The sequence below is a fragment of the Barbus barbus genome (genome assembly GCF_936440315.1).
Source record: "Barbus barbus genome assembly, chromosome: 39".
In the NCBI taxonomy this organism is placed as follows: domain Eukaryota; kingdom Metazoa; phylum Chordata; class Actinopteri; order Cypriniformes; family Cyprinidae; genus Barbus; species Barbus barbus.
The window spans coordinates 16,447,768-16,460,964 of NC_136717.1; the positions used below are offsets into that span (position 1 = coordinate 16,447,768).

At 40.5% G+C, this 13,197-nt stretch overlaps 1 protein-coding gene across 2 annotated transcripts in view; it reads left to right on the top strand.

The window, feature by feature from the left end:
• Positions 1-1,107: 1,107 nt before the first annotated feature.
• plxna4 (plexin A4) overlaps positions 1,108-13,197 on the top strand; it is a 210,270-nt gene continuing 198,180 nt past the window's right edge. Inside the window, exon 1 of one of the 2 annotated variants that reach the window (XM_079398683.1) lies at positions 1,108-1,592. The gene's annotated coding sequence lies outside the window, so the exon portion shown is untranslated. Of the gene's footprint in view, positions 1,593-5,780; positions 5,851-13,197 lie in introns of those variants that run through there. The other variant, XM_079398682.1, reaches the window with a different exon arrangement.

Genomic DNA, 13,197 nt, shown 5'->3' on the forward strand with positions numbered 1-13,197 from the left:
TTTTGTTAAACAAGCCTATTATGCCTAACAATTTGGAAAAACTATTTAAATGTTTAAAAAACAACTGGGGTGAAGAGTTTACATTAAAGAAGAACACAAGCTTGGTTTACATTTCAGCATTGTACAAACAAACGAGTATCAGATTCCTCAAGATCTGAGCCGAATGCTGTCTTTATGAATGAACACAAGACATTAAGGAAGGTTGTTGTCTTTAGTTATAAATGGATGTTGCCATTTTCCATTTCTTCCATATCAAACACACTCACAACTCATTATCTCATTATTTCATGCTTTGTGTCCCAAAATAACTGTCAAATAGGAGAGACAAGCAAAATGTACAGTGGATTTCTTCAGGACCAGGACTGTGGTTCATTGCACGAGGGTCTGTCTGTGGCAGGGTAGCACATGGAATATGGATGCAGTACTGTATGGGCCTGCAGGTGGAGCTGTGATGCAGTGTTTTGAGAGCTTTGCGTTCAGGAATATTGCAGTGAATCAAGTATACCATCATGCCAACCAGTATATTTCATATACAGCAAGGTGAAAAAGTTTGTCAGATTATTGGTTATAAAAGTAATGCACGTGGGCAAAAATCATAAAAATCTGCTGGACTATATTTTCAAGTCTGCAATGCGATTTTATGAAATATGTTTAATGTTTTAATATCCTATTAAATTACATTTGCACGTTCTTTTTATTAATTACATTAACATCCTCACTTGGATTGATTAATTTACGAATCTATTTATTTTGATTAATCTCTGATGAATAAAATAATGAGCGTAAGTAAATTAGTGTAAAGCTAATCTCCTGACATGATGTTTGTATTATGTTTACATCCTAATCTCCAAATCATTTTGTCGATTAGATTATTCAAATCCGTAAACCATTCTGTCCGCAGTATCACATTCACCCGTGTCCCCCCCCCCCCCCCAAATCCGTTCCACTGTGTAATGCATGCATTATAGACATGTTAAAAGACATTGGGGTGCAGCATATGCCTCATTCATGCCAGCCGCGCGCGCTGATTGCAGCCAATGAGATTTTACAATTAGCCCAATCAGCGGCCAGATTCGGGATGTCACTGCGGGCGAGTCAGGAGGGTTTGTAGAACAAGACAGTCGCTGCGTCTCAGCAGAAAGCCACAGACTCACGCCTCTCCTCTGGTACTTGGGAGTCAGCTGCGAACCAGCAAACTCCGAAACAGCCGCTCTGACCGCAGCGCGCGTTCGCTCGCTTGCTCAACTGCTGCACGCGGGATTCCGGTTGCCGTTTTTTGCGTTTTAAATTCTCTCAATCAGCGAGTCATGATGGAAACTATAGCGCGAGCGGCAGTTTTAACGCTCACCAGCGCTTCAGCTTAGTCGTTGATGGGATTCTGCAGCTCGTTTGTCATTTCTTCCTTGGGAAATTAAACGCGGAGGATCTTTTCGATAGAATTAAGTGTCGGCGATACGCGAAAGCCACCAAATCGAGTGTTTTATTTGTGGCTGTATTTGTGGAGTGAGTGAGTTGGGATTCCTGTGAAGGTGCCCATCATCCGCAGTGTGAGCGCGACTGCGGCGGTGAGGTGAAATCCGCAGCGAGAACAGGTAAGCGCTTGACACGGGACAACCGTGTAACGGGATTGGCGTTTTACATCTTTAACTTGTTATTTAACGGAATAACGTATGGGAAAGGTTATTTGAGCAGGTAAGCAAGGCGTGTTACCTGGTATGTAGTATAAGGGCGTGCTGTGAGGAGGGCAATGCAGCATCCGCACCCGCGCGTTACAGGATTGTGCGATATTTTACTCTCTGGAGCTTTTAAACATTTAAAACCGAGAACAGCATATGGAGACTGTTTTAACTGCTAATTTAAAATGTGCAGTGCTTTATGAAAAGCGCACAAGCGCATACGAATCTTAAAGGGATAGTTCACCCAAAAAAATGATAATTCTGTCATCGTTTGCTTAATCTCATGTTTTTCCAAACCGTTTTACTTTCTGGTTAGCAGATGCTGGGCATGCAGCCAGTTCACTTTCATTGTATGGTGACTAAGGCTGGCAGTCACTAATATTGTGCCTTAACATCACATCTTGTGTTCCACGGAAGAAAGTCATACATGTTCAGAACAACATGAGGTTGAGAAGGCTTAAATGACACAATTTTCAGTGTTGGCTGAGCTATGTTTATAAGATTTAACGCGTTTAGATTAGGCGGTGTTGTTCAGTTTGTCTCATCATACAAGGCTTAAGACATGGTTTATAATACAAAGTGGTGCTGACGCAGTTCACATGTTATTCATTATACGCACATGTTTCACCGCAAAAGCGCTGTTTTGGAAACCCTCTTTATGGCTGGCCAGAGATGAAACGCTACAAACAGCGCGCATGAGACTGTCAAAAGTCTTCAGCAAAAAGAGCCCGTTAAGAGCGTCTGTGCCGCGAGAGCGTTAACTAGAGAGCGCAACTTGCTCTCTGAGCCGCGTGCGTGAGCGCTTCTTCTCAGCGTGCGCGCTTTACCTGACGGCGCAGGGTGGAGAATGAGCGGCTATCATACGTGAGATTTTACCCTCAGCATTACTGGCTATTACTCTATGATGTTCAGACACTGTGAGTTTGACACAGTGGTTGTCTGTTATCGTGCGTCATTTTCAGTCATTTAATCATGGTCATTAAAATATAGAGGTTCGTTTTAAGCGCTCATACGCGTCACTATCTATCTATCTATCTATCTATCTATCTATCTATCTATCTATCTATCTATCTATCTATCTATCTATCTATCTATCTATCTATCTATCTATCTATCTATCTATCTATCTATCGTATTTGCATTGTTTATACCGGTCTATTTACATACACAGTTGCAATTATGGGTGGGTCAAGAGTTTTCCCTAATTTACATGTGAAATCAGGGGCAGCTGCAGTAATGTCATGACTCCTGTTCTCTGAGGGAGCCGCTGACCATTTCCATTTGAGCCATTGCTTTGTGTCTCAAAGCAACGCATCTGCAAACTCTTATGGCTGCCTCAATGCAGCATAGATCAGCTGAGGACACATCTAACGCATGTTTCTGATGTTCAGTTTGTCCGGTGGACACGTCACCAGTCCTCTGCCCTCACAGCTGTGGAAATAAGCATCATCTTTAGTAACGCATCACTGCTGTTTGCCAACCCTGTAATTGGCAGATTTTTTTTAGATTTTTTGTTTTGTTACACTCATCTTTTGTTGGCTGAGAGTGTGAGTCTGTGGAGTTTGTACTGGACTCTAAAGTAATCAGAGGAGTTCACATGCATGTGGTGAGTGGTATTTCAGTAAGGATTCTATTCATAGTGGGATTTCACAGTGTTCACAGCCGCTGACTGTATCTGGAGGTTTCTGCCTGTGTATTATGAATTCATGAAGATTGTGTTAATTAAGAATTTAAGCTTTTGTGAACTGAGTGGAATTTGTTCTCTTTAGAGGCTGATAAGAAACAAGGCTTTTGTACTGTGAGTGTACATTGTGTCTGTATGTGGCCAATTATGGCTTGCTTTGTAATAGAGTAAAGCTATAGGTGAATGCCAGTATGTGTGTGCATTTGCATGCAACAATATGGCTGTTTTTTGCATCCGTTTGTTAAAAGTGTAGGTGTGGATGAATGTGTTAAGCACTCCGTGCGTGCCTTTGCAGTCAGAGTGCCCCTGAGTTTCAAGGAGAAACAGCAAGCACCATCAGACTGTGATAAAACACGAGACTTAATCATTTCAGTGTGTTCCAATGGCATCTCAGCCTTGAACGCGTGACAGTCTGCTTGTCTCTCTGCCCCAGAGAGCTTTCAGAGACCTTAAACACAGTGCAATCAGCAAGGATGAATATAATGCTGACATTTTTCAAAATCTTTCTCTTCTTGGCCAAAGTTAGAGATGAGCTTAGAATAGATAGAATGGAATGCATTGAATGGCATTATTAATGATATGAGAGTGAGACTTAATAAAATATTAGAAATATAGCTGTTAGGATGAGTCCACTGGACTGTAAGAAAGAGAGTGTGTTCACTCTTCAGTATGAACTCGGAGTAGTTGACATGAGGCTAAATGACTGGTTTGGGAACTGGTGAATGACTCTCTCTGTCCGGTCTTCCAAAGAAGAGCCGCCCCCTCTGTTCTTATAGGTTGCAGATTGGCTGTACCAGCCAATCAGGTTTAAGTTTTGCTTTTGCTCTCCAAGACAACAGCATCTGTATTTGAATTTGGCTGTTGCTCTGTTTTGGTATCTCATTGACGCAGTTATGGTGAGAATAATGGCAATATAATGGCATCTTCTAATTAATAAAGTATTATATCCAACTTTATCATTACACTATTACACTCAAGTATAGCCATATATACTATATAGCAAATCTCAACTACTTGACTTATGTTGCAAAACTTCTATTGCTAAGCTCTTTACATAAAATTTGATATACAAGTATGTTTAACTTCATCTGCATACATGCAGTATACTCTCATATGGCGATATACACTATATAGCATTTCTCAACAGCTTTATTGCTTGTATTGACCCAAAATGTGACCCTGGACCACATCTCAAATCATCTCAAAAAGATTTATACATGGCCTGAAAGCAGAATAAATGTTAGGATAGGACAGCATTTATCAGAGATACTAACTTTTTGGAAATCTGCAATCTAAAGGTGCAAAAAATCTAAATATTGAGAAAATCGCCTTTTAAAGTTGTCAATTTAATTTCTGAACAGTGCATTTTACTATTCAAAAATTAGGTTTTTATATATTTACGAAATTTACAAAATATCTTTATGGAACATGATCTTGACTTAATATCGTAATCGTGATTTTTGGCATAAAAGAAAAATTGATTATTTTGACCCATACAATATATTTTTGGCTATTGCTACAAATATACCTGTGCGACTTATGACTGGTTTTGTAGTCCAGGGTCACAAATGTAAAGTATATTATTGCCCAACTATAATCACCTAAATGCACCTATAAGGCATGAAGATATTATAAACGTCATCATCTTGATTTTCCGTAAAGCTCCTCTGGGACAATGACTTGACATTGGTTAGCTCTTATACAATTGCTGTTCTGTATACTGTGAGAATGTGTATATCTTTACCTATAACCCAATTAATTAGCAGCTTGATGAGTTGACTTTAGGAAAATGATCTTGAACTGCATGAGCTTTGACTAAAGATGTGTGCTATTTGAACCGTTCGCTAAGACACAATAGCCAACAGGAATCTAAGAGGAAGAAAAATCAATTTTTTTAATCTTCTTGTGCTTAATGAGACTCTGCTTGACTGTTTCCCTCTACCGGCCTGTTGAAAACGTGTTTGCGTGTGTGCGGTGAAACAAATGAACCATGTACCTAACCCCTCTGTTATGACCGGGTTACTACAACAGTTTTTACGACTTATCGTTCCACTGTTTGTTAGCTTAGCAACAAACACGCGTCCTTGATTTTTGTCCTGTGTATTTAACATGCAGTGTTTCTTTGGGAAGTAAATTAACCTTGTACCTGGAAAGTGTTTTGTGCCTTGGAAGAGTGCAAAGCTTATTTGCGCAGTAAATATTTGTGGTAGGAACGTAGAGAGAGTTTCTTATTGCAGATCTGTCCATGCATATGCACATATGCTCATGTGCTGTTCTGTGTGAGACTGGATGGGATTGTCTGTAGGTAAATGTGTGAATTGCGAGTGACAGTTCTGTGTGCTTGTGACATCTTCAGAATAGACTCCTGCTGTGCGTCCCCAGGTCCCACCGCGTGTGCGTGCTGGTGAGTCCGTGAGCGTGTGTGGATAATGAGGAGAGAGTTATTTCCTCCAGTGACAAGCTCCTCTTCCCGTCACTACTGTTATACACGTGAGTCCCATTACGAAACTACAGGCTATCTGTCTTTGCGTAAATCTGCTTTAAAAAAAAAAACCTTTTGATTTTGCAATTTTTTCAAAATGCTGTAATTTTTTTAAACAACGTAAGCCTTGTGTTTACAGTATGTTTTTCTAGGTTGCATGCGTAAATTTCACTAGCACCTCATTTGTGTGGTGCTGATTATCTAGTGATGGAAATGTAGCAAGAGAAAGGTTTGAATTTGTCGTTTTTGTGGTGGTGTTATTGCTTAAGTGTTTAAAGTTCAATGTTAGACTTTATACATGCATGCTTTGTGATCTTAGCTTAGTGGCTAAACATCTGGGCTAGTAAATCAAAAGTTAGATGTTCGGATCCCTGATATAACACCATTGTGCACTGAACTTTAAACCCTGTTCACACTTCTGGCATTTTTGGGGCGGAAAAGCAACCGTAAGTCATTGGTTTTCAATGAGAGTTGCTTGAAAACATTGTCAGATGTTATTCACTGATGATTGTTCATTTTGTTTATGATGAAACAATGTGCTGCTGCAATTTGCTATATATACAAGTGTTTTCTTTGCACTTAATTTTTAGCAACAAGAATATTGGTGCCTTTTCAAATTGGTGATGTGTCTAATTTATGATCTGATCTACAAAAGCCATCCAATGGTAGTAATGGTACTGGCAGCTGTCAGTACAGTGTCATTGTGAACAGGGATTTAGGTTGTTCCAAATTTGGAACATTGTTACCATGAACTTGATGATGTGACGTTTCTGTGTAGTGTCAATAATATACCTGAGGAAAGAGAGCAGAACAGAGTATTTCTGGTGCAGATCTTCCCATGGGTTAGGTCAGGAGGATTATATTGAAAACATCCCTCTATGCTGGCTTTTATATTTGCCTCTGCTAAGCCATGCGTGACAGGTAATAAATTAGTTTTGTTTCAGATGCATGAAATGATTCAGAAAGGCATATGTATCTTTTTCCTTTTGTAGGTGAACTCGCTGTTTGAAATGTGCACATTAATTCTCACGAGTTATAAACAACATTTCTCTTTCTTGCAAAGAGAGAGAAAAGATGAAGCAAGAAGATCATACTGGTTTTCTATTTGCTTTTTTATTATCAGGTGTGTTCAGGATGTCAGCAACATTTCTATTTTGCCATTAATATCCACTCATGAAAACTTTAGGATTCTTTAATGATGCACTTGTCCTTTGCTGTTAGGACAGTGAAACGTACTCATGTTTTGAAGTGTTAACTTCCTGTTGACTTTGGTTTCAGTCTGTTTAGTGTTTGTCTGGGAGATAGACCGTGGTGTATCTGCCTTTGACATTATGCATTCTGGGTTGCCAAGGTTGGGTTTAATTCCCCTTGACAGTAACCATCGGACTAGACAAACTAACATGTTTTTCGTTTTCTGCAGGCACAGGTGCATCCATTCAGCGTATTGCAACCATATTGTGAATGTCTATACTATATAACAGATGCATTGAAGCTTGGCTAGTCAGTTTGTCAGTTTGTCATTGTGTATGTGGGTTTCTTTCTGTGTGCTCTGTGCATTAAGCATCTCTGTTGTATCACTGAGCATCAGTCCCTCTGCCACCCACTCACACATCTATAAGTGTTCCCATGGAAACATGACTTTTTAGCTCCATTATCCCTCTTAATGTACCTCCCCACACGCAGACCTACACATACAAATCACAACTGCAGTGTGGGCTAGAGGGCGCCAGTGAGTCTGTCATCATGAGCATTGATAAAATGCAAGGGGGAATGATCAAACTTGTCTCGTAAATCAGCATGGTTCATGGAATGGAATTGGACACTGAATGCTGAGTTGAGTATTAAGCTTTATTCCTCCTTTATAGGAGTCGACATGTTTTCCAGGATTATGAATGGTGTTGTATTTCCAAACATTTCATGGATGCAGACAAGAAATTACAGCTGTTGCATGATCCTCCCCACCAGCATTTTGTGCCCTTGGCATCCCACATTCTTCCAGCACCTTCAAGATAAGCGTTTTCAAGTCCTCATTGGACGCGCTTCACAAGTAGTCTTATTTGGCGCAGCTAACATGAATGAAGGTGATATCAGAATCTTGTCAGAGCGATTCATGTCACCGCAGTGCCATGGGATGGAACATCCACTTAGAGTAAAATAGAAGGTAAATGTGGTAAACACACAGGTTATTTCCACTTTTCCAGTGTCACTGTGATTTAGCTTCTGGGGAGCGATCATGCATGCTCACCAAGACCCCTTGGATTCACTCGCACAAGAAATGTGACGCGGTTAAGCATGTAGAAAATCAAACTAAACCGCCTGACCAACTGCGGAGAGGGAAAGAAAAGAGGAATGGATTACGTTTCCTTCATCCCAAACCACAGGAGCCCCTGCTGAAAGGACTCGAAAGCAGCCTTGCGTGTTTACGCCAACGGCTCTGACAAACAGAGCGAGGGAGGAAGGTAAATAGAAAACAGAATGGAGTGCTATCTTCCTGTCCCGAGTCCTGCACGCAGATGAGGAGGAGAAGAGGGCTGGCGTCAGGCCAGGCACAGAAAGCTGGGCGCAGCAGCACCCGCCGCTCATTCAATGAGAAAGTTGTGGCAGAAAGTTCAGCTAGTGATTCCGCAGGCAACCACGGACCGCATTTACATTTTGATTTGTATAAAATGCATATTGATGAGGCTCATCTGCATATGTTTTTCTAGCCACTTGCGACGCTCGAGTGGTGTGTGATCTGCCAGCGGTGGACAATAGCTCATCTGTCTACTCTCACGCATATGGATGGAAGTGAGCACATCATGGTTAGCCCTCATCAAAGAAGCTTCTGTGTGCCTCTCATTCTTCATTATCTCTACATACGACACCCATGACGATTTGCCTTCAGGCCATTACCAATATGACATCTTCACTCATGCTATTTGCTCATATGTCTGTGTGTATGTGCTCATGCAAACGTCTTTGTCATCGCGCACTTGAATGGTGGTATTGAACATCAGTTTGACCAGGAAACCATAGTGCAGACAGTGATGGTTTTGTGGCGTTGCGTTGCTTTTGCCTTTATGGATGCATCTGTACCGTGGAGCCTTGGAGAGGGAAGTAAAGGAATTATGCATTTTTGAGTGTGTTTGAGAGTGGGAGAGAGAGTGCGCACACACTCTGTGTTTTGATGACTCACACTTTAAATCCAAGTCCTCCAAAATGCCTCTAAATGAGTGAGTCATTTCTTGAACTCATTCTTTTCAGTAATTTAGCAGCTATGGTTGTCTGAATAATGTGTTATTAGAATAACTTCATAAGACTCGATACAAGCAGATATTGACTTGACTCGCAGCATGATTCCTCAAAAACCATCTGTAATTATCACAATCGCGCTAATATAAACAGTCTTGAAATACAAGGTAAATCAATTTGTTTTGCATGAGGAGGAGAAATCCAATAAAATGCCATGCATGCAAAAATCGTCCCCTTGTTCTTAAACTCTCTGCTGCCTTATGATTATACTGGGTGACTTTGCCGGCTGTTGTGTTGCTAATGTTATTTGATTTGTCTCTCGTGTCACTCCAAGAAGTAATACACATAGATGCAATGTTTTTTTTTTTTTTTTGCTAGTGGCACAATTTTAGTTGCTTTTCTTGTGACCTTTTGGAAAACCGTTTCCATCTCTATTCTCTCTCCTTCTGTCCGTTCTTCCCTTTGGTCTCACAGTTAATGTTGAGGCGGTGATTTATCACTTGTTTGAGCCTGTAAGAAAATGGGTTTTCTCTTAGAACAGAGGCAGAGCTGACAGATTCTTTAAAACTGTGCTTCGTAGCCTCGCTGGCTATTACAATGTGTTTCCAAGCTGTTCCAGTCTGTTCAGTTGACTTCAGTGGGGCATTGATTTATTTTAGGCTTTGAATCTGCACACATCTGCCTTCAGAATGCTAGATTTTAAGGAAGGGTCTTATTGCTGTATAAGTGTTAGAATTCAGCGGTCATGCTCCTAAAGTATGTCTACTCTCATCAGATCACTGCCAACAAGAGGGAAGAGGCTTCATGGTTTATGGCCAGGGCTTATGTCCAGTCTTAAGGGCCATTCACCCCGAGGACGATAACTTTAATGATCATTTTAACTGTAAAGTTAAATATAGTTTAATAATCATTCTAATTCTATGAGAGCAGGGAAGTCCACACCACAGCTGTAATGATAATGACGCAGGGGAATGATATTGTTGGAATTACTTTAAGAATGATGAATGATAAGACATTGAACCCACAGATGACAAAACTGCAGTGAGTGTTAATAAACAGAACGTTGTCTGTTGGTGTGGATGCAAATATTGTTCTTGATACAATGCTCCAAATGGAGTCTTTCCCACAGGGAAGGTCTGCAAAATAGACTTGGACACACACACGCACAATAAATGTGGCGAATGACAAGATTTACATGTCTCAATTGGATTTTTGTAATTTAAATTAGGAGTTCTGAGACACTTTTGAATGGAGAATAACTGGAGGAAAGCTTCCAAGATTCCACTTAAGGAACACTAGATGTGTGTGTGTGTGTGTGTGTGTGTGTGCGTGCGGGCGGGTATAAATTGGATTACCAATGTTGAATCCAGTCATGTGTATCAGGGCCCCAATCCCAAGATTATTCACTCACACTCTCACACACACATATATACATTAAAAACACAGTTTAATGGTTTATTATAATCAGTTCTAAGCTTGTGATTATCAGGCATTCATGTCTAAGCAGTTAATCTTGCAGGTCCAGTTCATCCAACACTGTACTGGATGAGATTTAGTATTAATACTGTATGTAAAGCAGTGCTAGATGGGTCATCTCCAGTTCATCTTGTAGAGCATGGCACTAACAACGCCAAGGTTATACATACCCTGCTTTTGATAAGTATTTACAAAATGAATGTCTCACACATCTTTTTTAATATGGACTGTGTTGGCTGTTGTTTTCAGAGATCATGTCTGACTATATTTTGTACATGCTTGCCCTTCATACATTGCTATTCAGCTCACTTTGACTATGCAGTTTGCCTTTAGGCAAAAACTGTTGGTTCCATAGAAAGGAAAAAACCTAGGAAGCCGTTCCGTTACTGATCTAAGGCAGCTGTTGTCATAGTCACATTCATTATTGAAGGCAAAACTAAGTTCAAGTCAGCTGAAACCTGTAGCCATCCTTCCTTTTAGATGATGATATGTGGGTGTTCAGTGATGACAGTCAGACCCCACCTCCGGCTGGCCCAGCACACATCAGCACTGTATTAGAGACTCTGCTGTGTGGGAAATTAACTTTTATGATCTCTGATTTATTACCTGCATCAGTGCCTCTGAAACGCCCCAGGATTGCTTTGAGGAAAGCTGAAGGGAAAAGCCTTCAGTCTGGGGGAGAAATCAAACCAATTTATTGCAATATTTCACATTGGCCAGTCTTTCTCGTATCACATGCAGTTCATAAACTTACAGCTCAGCTGAAATACATATTTTTGCTGTGACGCTGCAGATTCAGCAGCACTGCTCCGAAACACTAGTGTGCTGAATATATTTGCTGTGGAAGTGGCTAACGTTTTGATTTAAGGTGCTGAACTGTGCATTCGTCTCACAGCAAGTGTTGGGATCATAAATAAGACTTCCTCTTAAACACTGAGAGGTGACCTCTCATGAATGCCATTGAAAACTAATCAAGTAGTGTGAAAAAAAAAAAAAAAGGTCACAAAGTGAGCAGAGAGAAGGAACAGAAAAGCCAGTGGAGAGCACATAAAAGTTTCAGTGTGCCAGTCTAACGTGGTGTGACTGACCAAGGATATGATTTTAGCTGCCCGCATCTTGTATGCGGAAGTGAAGAGGGAATGTGTGGAACGTGTTGAGACTGAATAGTAGACCTTGAGTTGAAAGAGGAAAGACCTGATTTGTCTACAAACTCTGCTTCTCTTGTCTAAAGGCTTTTTAGGAGCATTTGGGAGTTTGAAAGATACACTTGGTTAGGATCTGCTTGGTTAAGCAGCCATTGATGACTGGAAATCCCTTGTTTAGCTTCTATTTCAAGAGTGGTGATAGACCAGTATATCAGTGAGGCTAAGTAATTAACCAGTATTTGACTACTGACTTGTTTATTTTAATTCAAAGTCAATGTTGTGTAAAAGTGTTCATTTCATATCCATTTTTTATGTTTGTTGTTTAATGTCATTATTGGTGTTGATGTTTGGTCCAGCTTTGATAATGCACAGTCGCCTTAAGGAATTAAGTGTTTAATATGGATGTCAGACAGACTTATTTTGTCCTCACATCAGTGTATTTCTACACAGTTGTGTGTGCTTGATAATCTGTCTTCTTTTAGGCTGCTTGCTAGTCTTTTGTAATCTGGATGAATGTCTAATGAAGAAAAGAAGGATTTAAAGCCTCTGAAATGACACACAATGGTTTGAGTCCTTGTTAAAATGGACAATTCTTCAAAAAGTCTTAATTTATTCACTCTCTTCTGTGGTACACAAGATGATATTTTGAAAAACATGTTTTTGTGTTCTGCAGGAGAAAGTCATGCAGGTTTTAAATTACATTTGAGTTTGTGTATGATGACAGAATTGGATGAACTGTCCCTTTTAATATTACACACTACTTTGTGGTCTTCCTGAGACATCAGTTAATTGAATACAATGCCTCATCTAGTCATAATAATGAGTGACAAATAAGACATTTGTTTATGTGGTGAGCTGGGCATGGCAAACAGCTACAGGAAGCAGTTCGGAGTCTAACCTAATAACAGGATAATGACAATAAGGATCAATAGGCCTCTTAACAGTATCGAAACATCTTTATCTGAAGAGATAACATTGTGCAGTCAACGCCCATGACACTGGGCATCAGCACAGATAGCGTGCGGGTGGACCGAGTGGGAAAGAGAAGGTATGTTGATGTGCTTTTATGCATGATTGAGTTTGTATCTTAATCTGATCGTTTATCATTTCCATATGAGTCTGTGTGAAGTGTGTGTGTGTGTGTTAGCCAGTACAGCTGGCCGCAGTATCTTTTTATGGTCTACAGGAGACATGTGCCCGCTCAAGGCAGAAAGCACCCCTGACAAACACGTTTTCATCTTGGAGTGAGACCCTGACTTGTTTGATAAAGGTGTGAGAGGGGAAAAATGCATTTGTGTGCAAAAGCGAAGGGAAGTGATTTGTGTATGTGTGTGAGCTAGGGAGAGGAAGATGGATGGAAAGCAGTTAACAGAGTCTGTTTGAACCGAGAGCTGCTGTGGAGGATTACGGTCCCTCTGATCAGAGCGAGGGAGGAAATGGAAAGAAGGAAATGGGAGAGAGAGCGAGGACAGGCAGATGTCAACATGTCTCTCAGATCCACTG